General features: G+C 37.0%; 1 protein-coding gene across 8 annotated transcripts in view; it reads right to left on the minus strand.

The window, feature by feature from the left end:
• The window catches only part of AKT3 (AKT serine/threonine kinase 3), a 300,281-nt gene that overhangs the window by 25,719 nt on the left and 251,650 nt on the right, over nucleotides 1-22,912 (minus strand).

Raw genomic sequence — 22,912 nt, forward strand, 5'->3', positions numbered from 1 at the left:
AAGGGATCGAACCTGCAACCTCATGGTTCCTAGTCAGATTCGTTAACCACTGCGCCGTGATAGGAACTCCTCTTTTAGTTTTTAGTATAACGGTCTTTTAAATATTTTGTCAGGAGTTCCTGTAGTGGTTAAGCATAAACAATCCAACCAGTGATCATGAAGTTGTGGGTCTGATCCCCTGGCCTCACTCAGTGGATTAAGGGTCTGGCGTTGTGGTGAGCTGTGGTGTTGGTCACAGACAGATGCAGCTTGGATCCTGCATGGCTGTGGTGTAGGTTGGTAGCTGTAGCTCCGATTAGACCCCTAGCCTGGGAACTTCTATACACTGTGGGTGCGGCCCTAAAAAGCAAAAAAAAAAAAAAAAAAAAAAAAAAAAGTCAAAATATCTCAAAGTTCACATTTCTATTGCTATCATAAATGATATTTTAAATTAATTCCCACTTTGTACTGTTGCTTTTGTATGAAATTACAATTTCTGTATCTTGCAATCTTTATTTATCTTGTATTAAGTAAACCCATGGTTTAAACTTTAGTAACTTTTTATTGATTCCATCTGATTTTCTACATATATAATCATGTTGTTCATGAATAAAGACAGACTTCTTCCCAATCTGTAGAAAAGGCCAAATAAGAAACAAGAAAATTACGAAATGAAAAAACTCCCTGGTAAAGGCAAACATAGAGCAAAGGAAGAAAATCATTCATGCACGAACATGGCAGGAAATTTAAAAGACAAAAGTAGTAAAATCACCTATATCCACAATAAGCAGTTAAGGGATACAGAAAACAATTAGATACAAAATACATCAAAAGCAGTAACTGTGAGGAGAAGTGAGTATAAATGCAGGGTTGCTAAAATGCATTTGAAATTAAGAGGTCAGCAACTTAAAACAATCATGTGTATTAATAAGATTACAATATCCACCTAATAACCACAAAAGAAAAAAAAATCTAAAACAGATATACTCACAAAAAAGAAAAAGGAATCTAAACATAATACTAAAGACAGTCATCAGGGAGTTCCTACTGTGGCACAGCAAAAATGAACCTGACTCGTATCTATGACGATATGGGTTCAATCCCTGGCCTTGCTCAGTGGGTCAGGGATCCGGCACTGCCATGACCTGTGGTGTAGGCTGCAGATGTGGCTTGGATCCCCTGTTGCTGTGACTGTGGCAGAGGCCAGCAGCTACAGCTCCGATCTGACCCCCTGGGAACTTTCATATGCTGTGGGTGTGGTCCTATAAAGAAAAGCAAAAGATAGTCATCAAATCACAGGAGAACAAAAGAAGAAAGAAAGGAAAAAAACCGACAAAAGAACCCCAAAACAATGAACAACATGGCAATAAAAACATATATGTTGATAATTATCTTGAATGTATATGGACAAAATACTTCAATCAAATGACAAAGAGTGGCTGAATGGATACAAAAACAAAACCTCTGTATATTTTACCTACAAGAGACTCACCTCATTTCAGATCTAAAGACAAACACAGACCGAAAACGAGGGGATGGAAAAAAGTATTCCATGTATATGGAAATTAAAAGAAAACTGAAGTATAAATACTTATATCAGACAAAATAGACTTTAAAATAAAGATTTCTGGAAGATGCAAAGAAACCCACTATATAAAAATTAAGGGATCAATCCAAGAAGACATAATAATTGTAAAATATATATGCAACCAACACAGGATCAACAATATATAAAGCAAGTATTAATGGGCATAAAAGGAGAAACTGACAATAACACTATAATAGCAGGAGACTTTAACAACCCACTTAAATCACTGCACAGATCAACAAGACAGAAAATCAACTGAGAAAACATTGGTCTTAAATGAAATATTAGACAGATGGACTTAACTGACATAAATAAAATATTCCATCCAATAGTAGGAGAATACACATTCTTTCAAGTGCACATGGAACACTCTCCAGGAAATGTGACAGGCGAGGCCATAAAAGAAGCCCTCAGTAAATTTAAGAAAACTGAAAGCACATCAAACATCTTTCCTGACCTTAGCACTATGAAACTAGAAATCAATTACAAGAAAAAAACTGGAGACTAAACTTTATGCTACCAAACAAGCAATGAATCATTAAAGAAATCAAAGAAGAAATAAAAAAAAAAAAACCCTACAGACAAATGAGAACAAAAACACAAGGATTGAAAACCCATGGGGTGAGGCAAAAGCAGTTTCAAGAGGAAAGTTTATAGTAACACAAGCTTACCTCAGGAAACAGGATGAATCTCAAATGAACAATCTAACCTTACACCTAACAGAACTAAAGTAAGGAGAACAAACAAAACCCAAGGTTAGCAGAAGGAAAGAAATCATAATAAGAACAGAAATAAATGAAATAGAGACTTAAAGAAATAATACAAAAGATCAATCAAACTAAAAGCTGGTTCTCTGAAAAAATAAACAAAATTGATAAAACTTTAGCCAGACTAATCACTAAAAAAAGGAGAGGGCCCAATTCAATAAAGAAAGAAATGAAAAAGGATACATTTCCACCAAGACCACAGAAACACAAAAGCTTGTTAGAGACAACTAATAACTACATGCCAATAAAATAGTCTATCCAGAAGAAATGGACAAATTCTTCAAGATATAATCTCCCAAGATTGAATCAAGAAGAAATAGGAAATATGAACAGATCAGTTAACAGTAATGAAATGGAATCAGTATTCTAAAAATTCCCAACAAAGTCCAGGGCTAAGTGGCTTCACAGGTGAATTCTACCAAACATTTACAGAAAAGTTAACACTCAATCTCCCCAAACTATTCAAAAAACTACAGAGGAAGGAACACTCCTAAGCTCATTCTATGAGGCCTGATACCAAAACTAGACAAAGACATCACAAAAAAAGGAAACTACAGGCCAATATCACTGATGAACATATACGCAAAAAATTCTCAACAAGGAGTTCCTGCTGTGTTGCAGCAGAAACTAATCTGACTAGTTAGTATCCATGAGGATGCTTTGAGTTCAATCCCTGGCCTCATTGAGTGGGTCAGGGGATCTGGCATTGCCATGAGCTGTGGCATAGGTTACAGATGCAGCCTGGATGCTGTATTGCTGTGGCTGTGGTGTAGGACAGCAGCTGTAGCTCTGATTTGACCCCTAGCCTGGGAACTTCCATATGCCACAGGAGCAGCCCTAAAAACAAAAACAAAAAAAACCCCCAAAAAACTCAACAAAATGTTAGCAAACTGAATTTAACAATACATTGAAAGGATCATACACTATGATCAAGGGATGCAAAGATTTTTCAACATCTGTAAATCAATCATTGTGATACATACACCACATTAACAAACTGAATAAAATCACATGATCATCTTGATAGATGTGGAAAATGTTTTTGACAAACTTTCTCCAGAAAGTGGGCATACATCAACATAATAAAGGCCATATATGACGAACCCACAGCTAACATCATACCCAACAGTGAAAAGCTGGCAGCATTTCCTCTAAGATCAGAAACAAGACAAGAGATGCCCATTCTTGGCACTTTTATTCAACATAGTAGTGGATGTCCTAGCCACAGCAGTCAGACAAGAAAAAATAAAAAGAATCCAAATTTGAAAGGAAGAAGTAAAACTGTCACTGTCTGCAGATGACATACTATACACAGAAAATCCTAAAGATGTTACCAGAAAACGACTAGAGCTCATCGATGAATTCTGTAGTTGTAGGATACAAAATCAACATATAGAAATCTCTTGCACTTCTACACACTAACAGTCAACTATCAAAAAGAGAAATTAAGATAATAATCCCATTTACCATCACATCAAAAAGAAGAAAATGCCTAGAAATAAAATTAGCTAAGGAGGTAGAAGAACTGTACTTGGAAAATTATAAGACATTGATGAAAGAACGTAAAAATGACACAAACAGATGGAAAGATAAACAGTGTCCTTGGATTGGAAGAATTGTAAAAATGACCATACTATCCAAGGCAATATATAGATTCAATGCAATTGGTAATAAAGTACCAATGGCATTTTTTTTTTTCAACAGAAGTAGAACAAGTAATTTTAAAATTTGTGTGAAAACACAAGACTCCAAAACAATCTTGAGAATGAAGAATAGAGTTAGAGGAATCAAACCCTCTGATGAGATTGTGTACAAAGCTACAGGACTCAAAATATTATAGTACTGGCACAAAAACAGACACATAGGTCAATGGAACAGAAGAGAGAGCCCAGAAATAAACCTATGCACTTAATCTACAACAAAGGAGGACATTCCACACAATGGAATACTACTCAGCCATAAAAAAGAATGAAATTCTGCCATTTGCAACAACATGAAAAGAATTAGACAGTATTATGCTAAGTGAAATAAGTCTTATTTTTCTCTTCAGTAAGTGGTGATGGGAAAATTGGACAGCTACATGTAAAAGAATGAAATTATGACATTCATAACACCATTTACAAAAATAAACTCAAAATGGATTAAAGACCTAAATGTATGACTGCAAACCAAAAAGCTCTTTGAGGAAAACATACACAAAACACTGCTTGACGTAAATTGTGGCAAGGTTTTTTGGATCTGTCTCCTAAAGCATAGGAAATAAAGGAAAAAACAAACAAATGGGACCTAATTACTTGAAAGCTTTTGCACAGCCAAGGAAATGATGAACAAAATGAAAATACAACCTACTGAATAAGAGAAAATATTTGCAAATGATATGACTGACAAGGGGTTAATATCCAGCATATATAAACAGCTCATAAACCTCAAAATCAAACAAATGAATGATTTGATTAAAAAATGGGCAGACGAACTGAATAGATATTTTTCCAAATAGGACATGCAGATGGCCAAGAGGCACATGAAAAGATGCTAATCATGAGGGAAATGCAAATCAAAAGCAAAATGAGATGATCAGCTCACAGCTATCAGAACAGCTATCATTAAAAAGTCTACAAATAGCAAATGTTGGCGAGGATGTGGAGAAAAGGGAAGCCTTGTACACTGCTGGCGGGAAGGTAAATTGGTCCATCCACTATGGGAAACAGCATGGAAGTTTCTCAAAAAACTAAAAATAGACCTACTAAATAACACAGCAATTCTACTCCTGGGTATATATCCAAAAAGACCAAAACCACTAACTTGCCAAAGATACATGCACCCCAATGTTTATAGCACCATTATTGATAAATGCAAAGATACAGAAGCAACCCATGTGTCAAGCAATGAATAAAGATGTGATATGTACATATGTATAAATATATACATAAATACATACACTTAATGGAATATTACTCAGCCATAAAAAAGAATGAAATTCTGCCATTTGCAACAACATGAAAGGAACTATGCTAAGTGAAATAAGTCAGATAGAAAGATATATACTGTTTAATATCACTTATATGTGACATATAAAAAATGCAACAAGCTAGTGACTCCTAACAAAAAAGAAGCAGGGAGTTCCCATTGTAGTGCAGTGGAAACAAATCCAACTAGTATCTATGAGGATGCGGGTTCAATTCCTGGCCTTGCTCAGTGGGTTTTAAGGATCCGTTGTTGCCATGAGCTGTGGTGTAGGTCGCCGATGTGGCTCGGATCTGGCATTGCTGTGGCTGTGGTGTAGACTGGCAGCTACAGCTCCAATTCGACCCCTGGACTGGGAATTTCCATATGCCACAAGTGCAGCCCTTAAAACACACACACACACACACACACACACAGATGCACAGAATCTAGGTTAGTGGAAGAGGGGAGGGGCAATATAGGGGTTAGGGGATTAAGAGGAAGAAACTATTATGTACAATACAAGCTACGAGGATAACAGAGCCAATACTTTATAGGAACTATAAATGGAGCATAACCTTTAAAATTGTCAATCAGTATTATTGTATACCTGTAAATTATAAAATATTGCAAACTATACTTCAATGAAAACAAGTTTTAAAAATTAACATTGCTGGAGTTCCCGTTGTGGCGCAGTGGTTAACGAATCCGACTAGGAACCATGAGGTTGCGGGTTCGGTCCCTGCCCTTGCTCAGTGGGTTAACGATCCGGCGTTGCTGTGAGCTGTGGTGTAGGTTGCAGACGCGGCTCGGATCCCGCGTTGCTGTGGCTCTGGCGTAGGCTGGTGGCTACAGCTCCGATTGGACCCCTAGCCTGGGAACCTCCATATGCCACGGGAGCGGCCCAAGAAATAGCAACAACAACAACAACAACAAAAAGACAAAAGACAAAAAATAAATAAAATAAAATTTAAAAAAAATTTAACATTGCTGTATATTATATATGAAAGTTGTTAATAGAGTAAATCCTAAGAGTTCTCGATACAAGGGAAACATTTTTCCTTTTTCTTTTATTTTCTATCTATATGAGATGATAGATGTTTTCGAAACTTGTTGTGGCATCATTTCATGATATATGTAAGCTGAATCACTATGCTATAAACTTTAGATTTATACAGTGCAATATATTTATTAGAGCTCAATAAAAGTGGAAGGAAAAAAGATGAGGAAAAATACTAGAAAACAAAAAAATCCCCAAAGAGGGAACCCCATATTCTGAATATAAAATCTACCCAAATCTCTGGCTGACTCCTGAAACCAAAGAGCAGTCTTTAAAGCCCCCTACTGAAGACTAAATAAATTGACTGACATTTTAACTGCCACCTACTTTTTTTTTTCTTTTTTGGCTTTTTTTTGTCTTTTCTAGGACCGCACCCACGGCATATGGAGGTTCCCAGGCTGGGGTCTAATTGGAGGTCTAATCGCCGGCCTACAGGTCTGCAACCTACACCATAGCTCACGGCAACCAGGGATTGAACCTGCAACCTGATGGTTCCTAGTTGGATTCGTTAACCACTGAGCCATGACGGGAACTCCCAACTGCCACCTACTTGAAAGGAGACAGAGTTTTCAGTTTGAGTACAGCCATGAAAACTGCCAACTAAAACAAATAACTACAACAAAAAAAATCAATGTTCTCTGTTGTAACCTAACAGAATTCAGAGATACTATTACACATCAGTCCCAATGTTCAGGATATACTCCAAAATAACTCACCATAAACAGAAGATGATGATGCATATACTAGAAAAAAAAAATCAATAGAGACTGATATCTAGATGACCTAGATGTTGGAATTAGCATAAAAGAATTTTAAAGCAACTTTTATAACCAAACTCAATGATGGGAAGTAAAATATGTTGATAATGAATAAAGAGATAGAAAATCTAAGCGGAGGAGTTCCTGTCGTGGCACAGTGGTTAACGAATCCGACTGGGAACCATGAGGTTTTGGATTTGGTCCCTGCCCTTGCTCAGTGGGTTAACGATCCAGCGTTGCCGTGAGCCGTGGTGTGGGTTGCAGACGCGGCTCAGAGCCTGTGTTGCTGTGGCTCTGGCGTGGGCCAGGGCCTGCAGCTCCGATTGGACCCCTAGCCTGGGAACCTCCATATGCCGTGGGAGCAGCCCAAAGAAATAGCAAAAAGACAAAAAAAAAAAAAAATCTAAGCAGAGAAATGGAGACTATTTTAAAAAGAACCAAATGGAAAATTTAAAATGGAAAAATATAATATTTGATACTAGAAACTCAATGTATGGTTTACAGCAGATTAAAGATGACATATGAGTCAATTGATTTATCCACAGAAATCATCCATTCTGAAGAACACAGAATAAAAAGTTAGACAGTGAATGACACTTCAAAGACACTGAGACGCTATCATATGGTCTTAATTCTATCTGTAACTGGAATTACACTTGATCTTAGCCAAAAGGCCGAGAAGCGATTGTAACTGGAATTACGAAAAGAGAAAACACAGCTAAGACAGAAAATACATTTCATGAAATAATGGTCAATAATTCTCCAGAGTTAGTAAAAGATTAGGGATTCAGAAAGTTCAGAGAACTCCAAGTAGAAGAAACAAAGAAAACCTCCCCTGTACACGTTACAGTTACAAGGTTGGAAACAAAAGTCTACCTGCCAAAGTCAGGCAGAGAAGCAGAACGTGTGTGTGTGTGTGTAGATTACAGGGACCTAAAGTCAGGCAGAGAAGCAGAACGTGTGTGTGTGTGTGTGTGTGTGTGTGTGTGTGTGTGTAGATTACAGGGACCTAAAGTCAGGCAGAGAAGCAGAACGTGTGTGTGTGTGTAGATTACAGGGACCTAAACTGTGTGTGTGTGTCTAGATTACAGAGACCTAAACTTTACACTTGCTCCGGTGTGGGAGCTGGTTCAGTCTCTCTCTAAGGCTGCTCAACGCTGAGGCCTGGGGTCCAGAGGGCAGGAAGGCTGGATGAGAAGATGCGTGTCAGGTGGGGGAAAGCATGAGCTGAAGGTCCCAAGGACGGTGTGAAACTCATGGCATTTGTTACTGTCTCTGACCTGAATGGGGATCTTTTCCGTGGAGCCAAACACGGGAAAAGCTCAAAGAGGGTCCAGGGGAGATGGGGGAGGCGCAGGCCTGACAACCGTCTCAGGGCAAGGAGGTACGCTAACACATGCAGTGACGCAGGAGCCACAAAACCACGGCTGCTTCAGTTCTGTCCTCCGAATCCACCACAAGACTCTCAGAAGGCAAGGGAATTTCTGAAAATGCAGTTCAGCTGGTCAAACGGATACATTCTAAGGCCTTCACACAAATACAAATACTGAAGTGTAACATACAATTTACAAGGGAACAAATAACTGAACTTGAATTGGTGCTCACATTCTCTCAACTATCAAGTTACCTACCGTTTTTTATTCAGTGAGAAGATCCCTCAAGAATGAAGGCAAAGTAAAGATAACATCAGACAAAAGAGAACAAGTTTCTTGCCAGCCAACCTGCGCTGTAAGGAATGACAACGGGAATTTTTAGGCTAAAAGGGCGACACCAGAAAGAAACCTGGGCCTTCAAGGGAACGAGGAGAGGCTGGTGTGCTGCCGTCCGTGGTGCTGGCTGCACAACTGCGAACACACTCAACCCCACTCTGTGCATACTGTAACGGGTGAAATATGTCTCAGTAAAAAAAAAAAAAAAAAAAAAAAGAAGTAATTTTAAAAAGGAACCAAGAGCATCTGAAATGGTAAATAGGTAGAAAAGTAATAAATACTAGAATTTCTAACTTAGAATTTGGGGCAGAGATGAAGATTAATCTTCAAATAGGAACAGAAAAGTTTAATAAATGAATCACAAGACTTACTATAACAAGGGTTTGAAGAGTCACTTAGGCTCTTTCAGAAGAGGCATTATTTCATTCAGGCTTCACTCTGTTTCTTGCACTTAATACAGTTTACTCATTTTTAAATGAATAACTGTTTATAGTTGCTATATCATTGAAATGGCTATTAACCAAGTGGTCAAAATAAAACTCTCAAGGACCTATATCACTCCCTAAATGAAAATGCCTCTTCTTGTCTGAAGAAAATACATGGGGAAAAGTACAAATGTCGCAAGAATAATGTTAATCTCAAAATGAGCCCAAAGATTCCAAATCAAGCATCCCTGAATACCTCTTGACGCCTCTCTCTATAAACATACACATACATGTATATGACTATTTTTTCCTTATAAAGAATAAGCTTCAGTTAGCATACAATCGGGTTTGGGAATCTTCAGCCGCAGCTAGGTCCTCAGGCACTAACAGGAGCCTCCTCAGGTCCCTCGTAGGTTTCCCTCCGGCTCCCTTTCCTCTCCCTACACAGGACAGTTGCTCTCAAGCTTCTAACACAGACCACACACGTTATTCTCACTCTAAGAAGGCAGGGAAAGCAGGGCCTTCAGGCAGGAACTACCCCAGCTTCTCTAACCAAATACTTCTTTGGTTTGGCGGGCATTTCTGGTCCATTCCACTTAATGTCTGTACAAAGGAGCCTCGTTTCTTTTGTAAAGGCTGATCCCTTCAGCTATGTTTGCCCTGTCTTCTTCCTGACATCTTTTTTCTCTATTTATTAATCTCAGTTTATATAGTACATCTCACTGTATCTTTTCTGTATCATCTTAAGTCTTACTTTTTTCTAGATAGCTCCACGTTCAGAGTCTTTACATATTTCTCCCCTAAGTATATAATCACCCCTCAGCATCCTCAGGGGATTGGTTCCAGGACCCCTGTGGATACCCAAACCCATGGATGCTCAAGCCCCTTATACACAATGGCGAAGAACTCGCAGAGAACCTCTGCACATCCTCCAGCAAACTTTAGGTCATCTCTAGATGACTTACAATACCTAGTGCAATATCAATAGTACGTACGTTGTAAATACAATGTAAAAGCCATATAAATAGTTGCCTGCATGTGGCAAATTCGAATTTTGCTTTTTGCAACTTTCTGGAATTAAGATGATAGATAGATATGAGATAGATATGTATATATAGCCATTAGCTTGTAATAATTTTTAATGGAGTATAATCTGCAGAAATATTGAATCACTGTATGCATAGCTAAAATAATACAATATTGTAAATCAACTATACAAAGTAAAAAACAGGTTTTTACAAAAAATTTTTCTGCAGACATTATACTTCCTCATTGGCTATTACAAACATTTTCTTTAAATGTGAGAGCAAATTAAGGATGTCTTAATATCACATTCTAGGCAGTTTTTAATCATAGACTGCTGCCAGCACAATGAGAAAAAGAAATAAGGGGTGCACGATTTTTTTAAGGGCCACACCCCTGGCATTGGAAGTTCCCAGACTAGAGGTCGGAATTTCAGCTGCAGCTGCCAGCCTACACCACAGCCACAGCCACAGCCATGCCAGATCAGAGCCATGTCTGCAACCTATACCACAGCTCATGGCAACACTGGATCCTTAACTTACTGAGAGAGGCCAGAGATTGAACCTGCATTCTCATGGATACTAGTCGAATTCATTTCCACTGTGCCACAACGGAAACTCCAGGGTACATGATTTTTAAGAAGAAAAAAAGAACGTAACAGATCTTTAATAGGGGAATATATAATAACTAAAATTAGATTACTTTCTAATCATATTTCTAGAATACGTTCAACAGGAATATGAGGACATAAATATTTGTATGTATTGTTGGAAATAACTGCTTAACATCTTATTTAGAGTAATTTAAGACTATGTTCATAAATGGCTAATAATTTTACTATATGAATTATCAGGGTATGGTACCAAGATTATAAATTTGACATGTAACCTTTTTTAAGAAAAACTTGCATAAAATATTTTTTAATGATAAGGATATCTTTTTCTTGAATGTTTTACCTAAAAAGCTCATCTGGACTTGACTTATTTCTGTATTGGGGTAGAACTGAAATTGAAAAGATGACATTTTATACTAATTTAAAGATTAGATACAGCTACATTTTCACATTTTTCTTGAGTCAGCTGCTAATAGTTTTCTAAGAATTATCCATTAACCCTTTTTTTCAGAAACAGTATAAAATTGTTAATAGTTGTATACTATTTTAATTTCTGTTTTGTCGTTGTGTCCCATTTTCACATATTTTTGTGCTCTCTTTTCTTGACTAACTCTGAGATTTGTCTACTTTAGTAACTTTTACTAACGGAATTTTTTTTTTTTTTTTTTTTTGGTCTTTTTAGGGCCACATTCGCGGCATATGGAGGTTCCCAGGCCAGGGGTCGAATTGGAGTTGCAGCTGCTGGCCTAGACCACAGCTCACGGTGACACCGGATCCTTAACCCACTGAGTGAAGCCAGGGAAAACCCACATCCTCATGGATACTAGTCAGATTTGTTTCTGCTGAGCCACAATGGGAATTCCCATAACTGCATTTTTGTTTTCCCATTTTAAATGTTTGATATTTCATCCATTTTTACTTTTATGCTTATTATTTGCTTCTATTCAATTCTACTGGGTTTATTCTGCTGTTGCTATTTTTCTCTCAACTTGATCTGGAAGCATAGCTAATTAATGTTTGATCTTTCTTATTTGTTGGCCACTCCCACCCCAATACAAGTATCTAAGAACCTCTTTAGCTGCATTTCATTGTCACATGACAATGATAAATTGACATTCAGCTTAAACATTTTCTGCTTTCCAATGTGCCTATTTTAAGATGAAATATATTAAAGTTTATTCTAAAAGTCTGAGTTACACTTTTGTTTTAGGGTACTTTGTACTTCTGTGCTGTTGCTCCTAGTTTTACTGCAATGTGGTCACAGAATATGATCTGAGTTATAAAGTTCCTTTGTTCTCCTAAGGTTTTATTTATTGTCCTAAAAGAAAGGCAGGTTCTAAATTACAGACCCATAGCCCATGAACATTGATGCCAAGACCCCTAACGAAGTATTAGCAAAATGCATTTAGCAATGTATTAAAGGGATTTTACACATGACCATTTTCATGAGGATTCCACTGAATCAGTAACATCAATCAATCACTTTGACTGGTATTGCCATCCTGACAATACTGTCTCTAGCACAGACACGTGGGATGTCCTTCCATTTGCTTATGTCTAATTCATTTAAGCCATGTTTTGCTGTCGCTGTGGCCTAGGCTGGCAGCTATACTCCAGTTTGACCCCAACTTGAGAACTTCCATATGCCATGGGTGAGGCCCTAAAAAGACAAAAACAAATAAATTACTGAATATTTTATTCTTTTTGATGCTATTTTAAATGGAATTTTCTTAAATTGGTTTCCAGTTTGTTCATAGCTCATACATAGCTGCAATATAATGTACCATGTGTGTTGATTTTATATGTGCATCTTTGCTGAATTTATTAGCTTTATTTAAGGGTTTTTTTGGGCATGTGTGTGGGTTTCTTAGGGCTTTCTATATATAACATCATGTCACATGTTAATAGAGATAGTTTTACGACTTCCTTTCCCATTTGATTACATTTTATTTCCTGTTCTTTCTAAATGCTCTGAAAACAACTTCTAGTATACTGCTGAAAAGAAGCATTGAAAGTGGGCCTCCTTGTCTTCTTTATCTTTGGGAAAAGCTTTCAAGACTTTCACCTGAGTATGTGACCTGTGGATGTCACGTATATCCATTGATATCCAAGTATATGACTTTTATTATGAGGAAGTTTCCTTCCATTTCCATATTTTTGGTTTTTTGAATATGTTTTGCTTAATTTACTATGATAGGGTGTTGCATCTTGTCAAATGCCTTTTTTTTTCCTTTTCCTTTTCACGGCCGAACCTGTGGCATATGGAAATTCCTGAGCCAGGGGTCAAACTGGAGCTGCAGCTGCTGCCCATGCCACTGCCACAGCCACATCAGATCTGAGCCGCATCTGTGACCTACACTGCAGCTTGTAGCAATGCAATCAAACAGTCAGTAAGGATGTAGAATACTTAACACTATTAACCCACCTGACCTAACCGACATTTATAGAACACTGTATATAACAAGAATACACATTTTCGAATACACATGAAACATTCAATAACACAAACCATTTTTTTCATAAAACATTATCTCAATAAATTTGAAGTATTTAAAATTATACAAAGCATGTTCTTTCATGTTCCTTAACAACAACAGAATTAAACTAGAGATCAAAACAGAGCAATAGCTAACAAAGCTCCAAATACTGTAAATAAGCAACTTTTTAATAATCCAGAGTCAAAAAGGATATCACAAGGAAAATTAGAATGCATTTGGAAAAAATTAAATCACAGTATGACATAACAAAACATTAAAAAAGGTACCAAAAATATTAGGTTCAAGTTTGATAAACTAGTGCGATATACATAAAACCTCCACTAAAGACCAATTTACCTCATTTTCCTCAGTTTCTTTTATTTAGTACATAATGTCTGATTTCCAACCAAAAAAAACCCTGCAAGACATATTAAGATAAAAGATATATTTTCATGATACAGAGCAAGCCTTGCATATGGCAGAGATATTGGAATTGTGATACCAAGAATTTAAAGCAGCTATATGATCAATATACTAAAGGCTTTAATAGAAAAAGCGGACTACGTGTGAGAACAGATGGGTAATATAAGCAGATAAATGGAATTTCTAAGAAAGCATGAAAAGAAATGTTAGCAATCAAAAAATACCACCACAGAAATTAAGAATGCCTTTGATAGGCTCACCAACAGTCAAAACACCCAAGGAAACAATCAGTAAGCTTGTAGCAATGTTAACAGAAGAAGAGAGAGGAGAAGAAACAGAAGAAACACCTGAAGCAATAATACTACTTCAAAATTAGTTTAAGCCACCACACTACAGATACTGAAGTGCAGAGAATACCAATGAAGATAAATACCCCCCAAACCCAAAGTTAGTCATAGGTAGAGCCTTTCAAATTGAAGTCAATCAAAGTCAAAATCTTGAGAGAAGCCAGAAACACACACACACCAAAAAACTTTACAGGGGTGCAAAGAATTACATTGAATTTCTCTTTAATAACCATGCAAACAAGGAAAAAAAAAAAAGCAGAGTAAAGTACCTGGTGTTGAGAGACAAAACTATCAACCTAGACTTCTCTATCTAGCAATATCATCCTTAAAAAAATAAAGAAATATACTTTCCTGTACAAAAATTGAGGCAATTTGTCACTTGTAGATTTGAATTCCAAAAAATATTTTAAAAAGTTCAACAAAAAGAAGGAAAATGATATAGGTCAGAAACTCAGATCTGCACAAAGAACATTAAAGAAGGAATACATGAAGACAAAATAAAATCTTATTTTCCATATTCTTAACTGAAATAATCAACAAAAGTTTATTCAAAATAATAGTGCAAAAGTATATATAATAATTACAGCTTATGGATAAGTGAAATTAATGTCAGCAATGTTATAAGAAACAAAAGGGAGGAATTAAGAATATTGTTATAAGGAACTTATACAATCCATGAAGTGGCCTAGTAGTATTTAAAAAAGGCCTTGAACTAATTATAATTTGATAATTATATATGCCTATATAATTTTTCAATAACTAGTTAGTAATAATTAGTTATAACTATAATTAGTTATCAAATTATGTTATATAATTATATATCTATATAATTATTGAATTATTAGTAACCAATTCAATGAATTACAGTAAAAAATATAGACTGAAAAGAGTTTAAAAGAAGTGTAAATGATATGCTACTGGAGTTCCCATTATGGCTCAGCCATAACAAACCCGACCAGTATCTATGAGGATGCAGGTTTAATCCCTGGCCTCACTCAGTGGGTTAAGTATCTGGCATTGCTATGAGCTATGATGTAGGTTGCAGACTTGGCTTGGATTCCATATTGCTGTGCCTGTGGTGTAGGCTGATAGCTGTAACTCAGATTCGACCCCAGCCTAGGAGCTTCCATATGCCCCATGTGTGGCCCTAACATGCAAAAAAAAAAAACCCCAAAACAAAACAAACAAAAAACCATGAAAGTCTGGAAAAAAAAGTGGAACACAAAAGAAAATACCAAGGACAGGACAATGAATAGACAACAGTAACAAATGTGATAGATATTAATCCAACTAGGTCAATAATCACTTTAAATTTCAATGTCTAAAACAACTAAAACACACAAAGACTGTCAGAGTGGATCAAAAAGCAAGACCCAACTATGTGTTATCAACAGGAAATCCATGTTAAATATGAAGACACCAAGCGATTAAAAGTAGGAGGTGCCATGGTAACACTTACCAAAAGGAAGCTGGAAGAGCTGTATTAGTTTCAGACATAGACTTTAGAGGAATGAAAATTATCACAGACAAAGAGAGACATTACATAATGACAGAGGGGTTAATTCTCCAAAAAGACATAACAATCCTCAAAATGTGTATGCATCTCAGAGAGTTTCAAGATGCAGAGGACAAAAACTGATACACTCTAAGGACAAACAGATCAATCCACCATCATAGCTGGAGACGCCAACAGCTTCTTTGTCAGTAACTGACATCCATCCAGCGGCCAGAAAACTAGTAAGGACTGAAAAGCACCATCGGCCAACTGGATCTAATCACTATTTATAGATGACCTCCTCCAACAGCAGACCACACATCCTCCTCAAGCTCACACAACACTCGCCAAGACGAACCGTTTCTGGGCAATAAAGCACACTTTAACAAATTTAAAAGAACAGAAATCATAGGAAGGTATGCTCTCAAAACACGCAATGATTAAATTGGCACTCAGTAAGTTAAAGCTATCTGGAAAACCCCCAAATACGTAGAGATTAAGTAATACAGTTCTAAATAACATATAGTCACATAAAGATATCTTGAGAAAACTTTAAATATATTTTAATTAAATAAAAAATAAAATACAACTTACCAAAACTTGTGGGATGCAGTAAAAACAAGATATATAGGAAAACTTACAGCACTGAATCATACGTTAGAAAAGGAAGGTCTAAAGGCTTCCAGTTTAGGAAACAGGAAATAAAAGAGGAAATAAAATCTGAAATAAGGAGAAGAAAATTAAATAAAAGGTAGAGCGAAAATCAATAAAACCAAAAAGTGAAATCACCAAAATCGCAAGCTGGCTCTTGGAAAATATCGACAAAATTGATGAACCTCTGCCACATTAAGGAAGAAACTGAATTTTTACCAGGACTTCTGGCATTTCTAATAGTGTTTGTGCACAAAAATGCTATCTGGTGCAAATTTTTCAATGTTGAAGATTATGTCCAATGACTTCTCATATTTAGTATTTTGTTATTGTCTGTTTACTCTTTGTCACATTTGACTGTTAAACCTCTATTCATCCTTTTTTTTTTTCTACTTTTCTGTGTAATTCTGTGTTAAGTAAAATTCTTACCAGAGCATCTAGTTATATTTTGTTTTTTAACTTATTTGAAGGATTTTAAAGCTTAAGCTCTTTGCATTTCGTACCATAACTAACCCTGGTTTTGACAGCTGTCTATGCTCTTTTAGAGCCTCAGTGCAATGCCTCACAATCAATAGAAAATAGTAATTTTAATGTGAAATCATCAGAACATTTGGAAGATATTTGCAGCTTATCTTTTTCTGAAGTTTTAGACTGAACTTCCATTTGAGTGTGGTAAGGAGAGTATCAACACGAGGCTACCCAGAAGCATACTTTTATGCTCTCTTCCCTGTTAGTACTCATGCTCTGCTTGCCTATCCTTGCTTTACTTACGAAAACAATGGCAATCACTAACATTGGCATAACTGCCAGCAATTACCCATTTTTTTTTTTGCTTCTTAGGGCCACACCCTTGGCACATGGAGGTTCCCTTGCTAGAGGTCCAATCGGAACTACAGCTGCCAACCTACACCACAGCCACGCCAGATCCAAGCCATGTCTGTGACCTACACAACAGCTCACGGCAACGCCGGATCCTTAAACCACTGAGCAAGGCCAGGGATCAAACCTGCAACCTCACGGTTCCTAGACGGATTTGTTTCCTCTGTGCCACAACAGGAACTCCCACCAAATTCTTTAAGCTGAATTTTTCAACCAGAAAACACAAAGTCATGATTCAGTCAGAAAAGTGCATTGCCACTTTTTTATGATACTTCACAAATGACTCTGATTCACCTACAGAAACGTGCTCTCATCAATGCCCACCCCGACCATGGATATCTTTCAACACGCAATTCTGGCTCTCTCTGGGTCTCCCTCCCTAACCTACCTTCTCTTTCCCATCTATTTTCGCACCCCTCTCCTTCTTATAGAGGAAACCCATTCCCACAACTTTAATTGAATTTTCAAATATGCATATTCATTCTTGCTCTCACTCCCAAATGTTAGTGCTGTATGTCTAGCCCTTAGAAAATTCCATTTAAAGTTAAGTGTCGCCCAAACTAGCAATATTCTCCTTTCCCCAGGATTGTCAGAGAGGATTACTAGTTGTTTCTTTAAAATATCTATAGAATTCACATTTCCTTTTCCTTCCTCACTACCTTTATTCTGCTTCAGTGGACGCTACTACTTAACTCTTGTATAATTCCATCCGTCTCTTAGTGAGATTCTCTTTCCCAAATTCTTGTGCCTAAAAGTATATAACCAACAAAACTTGAAAATGTCTAGTCATATTATCTTATTCTTCTACTTCGAGATTTATAATTCTGCTAAGTACGTGGACCAAACAAACATGAGCCAAAGTATCAAGAAGCTACATCAAATTAATAGGCCCATTTCTCCACATTTTGCATCCACTTTCTATCTACCATAAATTGCTGGTTCTTCCCAGGTTCAGCATATCTCCATGCACTTCAATCATCACTACTTTATCTATTCTCATATTGGTCTCCTCTCTTCTTATAGTCCCATCAATTCCAAGCCTATTATTTCCTCTAAATTCATTCTTTTTTCCATGAATATTTCCAAATCAGGGAGATCACGTCTCAGATCTGAAGCTAAATGAGTCTTAAAGGCTAAAGCAAAACAATGAAGGCGAAAAATAAAAAATGATACCAGATAGAAACACAGACATACATAAAGGACTGGAGAGTGTATAGACGCACTAGTAGTATATATGCAGACTTTCTCATCACATTACAATGCAATTGTCTAAAGCTAAACATAATTACAATGTATCATGATGTTTATAATATAGAAAGTAAAACACAAAAATGATAGCATAAAGAATGGAAGGGGAAACAGAACTATGCTACTGAAAGTGATATGGTTATAATATCACTTGAATGTACATTGTGATAAGTTAGAACATATATATGGAAAATTCTAAAACAACCTCAAGACAAAAAAAAAAGAGTATGGCTAATAAGATCATAGATGAGATAAAATGAAATCATAAAAATATTTAATAAATCCAAAAGTAGAGAGATAAAGAAAAATATATAAAGCTGGAAGATTTAAATCCAACTATATAAATAACTGAATTAAATGAAAATGGGTCACAGATTCTACCAAGAGTCAGTATTACCAATGGGTCAGAGAAAAGTAAGGTACGGTCAGTGACCAAGAAACTAAGGCACTGTGTCTTCCTCTCCTCCTGCCATGGGCCCAGATCCTCTGATGGTGTCCAGCTGTTCTAAAGTATGGGCTGTGCCAACCATCTCCACAATGCCCCCGCCCCCACCCCCACCACACCTGCTCAGGCAGGAGGAAGTGAAAAGGTGGGACAGAAAAAGAAAGTTTTCTGGAGACAAAACTTTTGGCCCACAGAATAAGATAGGAGCAAAGCCACAAAAGTTTATCAAGGCTGTCACTCATCGAGTTCAATTTGGTTAACAAAATCCACCTCAGGCAGCACAACGGGAAGCCAAAAAGAAACTGAAGACATATGACAAGAAATAAGAGTTCCAAGAGCTAAATGAGCTATTCAAATCTGTAGCTGCTGCTCAAAAAAATGAAATAAGGGTGCGGATCCTGAATCCATGGTCCATGCATGGGCAGAAATTCTCTTGCGACTTGACTGTGGCAAGAAAATGTGAGGCAAACAGTGAAGACCTTGAAAATCATACTCTGGATAACCAACCGGGCTGGGGAAAAACTGAAAGAAGCAGTGAACAAGAAGATCAAAAAAGAGGAAAAACAAATTCCAAATGTGAGTGTGCAAAGAGTTCCTTGAAGCTATGAAAACAACAAATATGGCTCCTTGGGTATGCTATGGAGGGGACAGGCCTGCAAGCATCCTGACATACTGACTCCTGAGTTTGTACTGTGTTGTACTCTATCCTTTTATCTTTCATAAAAAGAAAGAGAAAGAACAGAAAATTTCATTAGAAGATCTAATTGAAAGAGAGTGTTCTGCCCTAGGTCCCAACGCAACCAAAATAACTCCAGAATCTTTTCCTGCAGAGAAGAAGAGAAAAAGACAATGAAAGACTGATAAACTTGATAACATTTATTAACTGAAATTCATCTCTAGGGAAGACATGTTCCTTTCTCAATATTTTATTTGTTTAATCATTAATTTTTGCACTCGGGACTCAAGAATACGTATCTTAGTCTCTGGTGCATATATAATACTATATTTGTTCTGCTACTGAAATCGTTCCAGCTTTCAGCGCTGTTCATTAGTCAAAGTTGGCTCCTGTGTCCTACCTTCCTTTGTGTTTTTACTTTCTGGCACCACAAATTTCCTTGGGCCCTTCTTTTATCTTCCCCCTCCTGCGTGTGGGATCAACCTCTTCGCCACTGAACTTGGGTTCGCTTGCTGAAGGATGACATGCAGTAACAAAGATTTCAGTGCTAGGTGTGATGGACAACCTATTTAGTGGTAAAAGATGCTTTCTCCCTAAGATCGGAAACAAAACCAGAGTGTCCACTCTCATCATTTCCACCCCACATCATAGAAAGGTCCCTGCTAATACAATAAAGCAAAAGAAAGAAATAAAATTCATACGGATTGAAAATGGGGTAAAGCTTCTTATTTACAGAAGATATGATCATGCAGAGAATCCTAAGTCATCTACAGAAAAGCTGCTAGAACTAAAAGCAACGTCAATACACAAAAATTAATTATATTTCTATTCACAACAATATGAAAATGAAATTTAAAAATACCATTCATATCAGAAGACATAAAATACTTAAGGGTAGGCTCAGACTCTGGAGAGCGATCTCGTCTGAGCCTGCCGGTGTAATAAACCTGAGTTCTCCAAAAAAAAAAACAAAAAAAAACAAAAAAAAAACTTAAGGATAAATTTAACAAAATATGGATAAGACCTACACATTGAAAATTATGAAACATAACAGAGTAATTAAAAATCTACCTAAATGGAGAGGTATAGACACCATATTCAAACGCCAACTCTTCCCCTAATTTTTCTATAAATTGAACACAATCTCAGAAAATCTCGGCAGACTTTTTTGTAGTTGACCAACTGAGTATAAAACCTATACAGAAATTTAACTAGATAAATTTGTACTATAAAACCTCGTGCCAGAGAATGTAAAAGCTTAAAGACACTTCAAAGATCGTAATTTTATGTGTGAATAAAACACCTTGTCCATTTCCACAGAGGAGGGAAGCAGCACATCCAGGATGAGAAGTTCCACATTCCAGGACTGAGGTCTTCCGAGTTGGGACAGGATGATCTCCGAAGCAGCCACTAACTCGTTTTTCACTCTGCCTAGGAAGAGATTGAGCTTTCCCCTAAAAATACCGGTATCTCTACATGTGCCTTCATCTCTAGGTTTGCCACAATAATTTATAGCAAAACGGCCAATAATCATGTAATAAATCTACAAAAATAGTAAATCTCCCAAAGCATATTAATAATACTGTAATAAAAACTGGATTTTAGAGATGAATTAACCATTTATGAATAAATCACACATTTTAAAGACAGAAGGCCCCTTAAAAATGTTTGAAAGCACTAGAATTACAACTGAATTCATTAAAATAGCTACTGGCATTAGTATTCCTATAATTAATTCCTTGTCTGTTAGCGATACAATGCAAACTCAAATAAGTCCAATTGTATTTTCACAGCCTTTCAGAAAGAGTCTCAAAATTTAAGAGTGGTGATGGAAGGAGGTTCTTCTGCAAGTATGTAAAGAAGGCAGAAAACCTCAGCGCCTCATCCAATATCCAGGATATCACCCACCATCCCTGGCGTAAACCCATAGGTGGCATCGGTCGATGATCAGTGGAAACTTTGCTATGGCTGTGCTTCCTCATGCAAGATACTGAACACCTTTGCTCGAATTAAGTAGCAACCATTTTCATCAAAATTCTAACAATTTACACTCGTTTCTCCAGACATTATCTACAGCTATGCTTTGGCAGCCCCTTTTCCTGCTCTACTTGCTTGCTTTTCCAGTTCCATGGGCCACAGGAGAGCTGCCAGAGATCTTAATAGTACCTCTACCCTGGGCATGGTCAGCCCAGTGGAGCAGGCAGGATACGCTTTGCTTCTTCACTGTGTGCTAGCTGGGTTCTCTGAGCATTCCCTAGGCAAGGCCGAACGGCAATTAACGCGAGGAGCTGAACACTGATGAGGAAACCTTTGCAGCCTGTCTTACGCTCCTAAGACGACTGAACAAAGTCCACATTTCGCCCCTTCTTTAAGTTAGCAGTGCCACACTCGCGCTCCACACTGTCTCTTGAACAAACTTTTCTTTCTGTCATAGGCTGGTATTACTGTTGGTGGTGGTGAGGTCCTCCTAGGACAGGGTGTATCAAAGGGATATTTAGTTGCAGTTTGTAACCCTGTGTGCCTCTGACCATCTATTATTTCTAGGAGATAAAACAAGATCTTGACGCTTCTCGGGTATCTGTTTTAGGTCCTTTTATAGTGTACCGACGTTATCAACAGCACACTGCACCAAGGGGCTCCGAATGGACGGACTCATAAAGATCAGGGTTATAACAAAGTGGATGTAAAACTGTCTACAGGACGCTAATAAAACACTGAGCACACTTAAGAATGGTCACGTGCTTCTCACAAGGTTTGGGAAGGATCCAGTACTTACCCCAGCGCTTGACACATGGGAGAAACAGATGTGTGAGTTTAATTGGACTGAAGTTTGAGTAGAAGTCGTCGACACAGTGCAACTATTTTAAACACCTAGTTATAAGAAATGCTTAGAAAATCACCACGCTCCCTATTACCGTAACATAATACAAAAATGAAGTATTCGTCTTACTTCCTCATAACTCATACATCATCCGATCTTTACTTTAGGGATTAATGAAGAAGAATATCTGGCACAAAACAGACAAATGTTGCTGACTGACATAAGATTTGAAAAAATATGGAAACTTGGAACATAGTGAAATGGAAGGACAAACTACACAAAATGACAGGATAAAAATTTTAAATGCGGAATTACATAAAAATTTCATACTAAAACTTTTATATGAGCATTTGAAAATCAAAAACTCAAAATCGGTGTCTGTACTAACAATATCTGAAGTAGTAAAAATAAAATAAAAATTTATAAGAGAGAACAGATGTAATGCTTCCTATTTCTGCACTTAAATAAAAATTACAGGATTAAAAACAAGTACTAAGCAGATTACAACAAAAAGAAAATTACATAATTTGCAGCATTCATTTTGTGGATCTTCAAGTCCTGTTTCAAATAACTGAGAAGTTCCAA

Source organism: Sus scrofa, chromosome 10 (genome assembly GCF_000003025.6).
Source record: "Sus scrofa isolate TJ Tabasco breed Duroc chromosome 10, Sscrofa11.1, whole genome shotgun sequence".
In the NCBI taxonomy this organism is placed as follows: Eukaryota; Metazoa; Chordata; class Mammalia; order Artiodactyla; family Suidae; genus Sus; species Sus scrofa.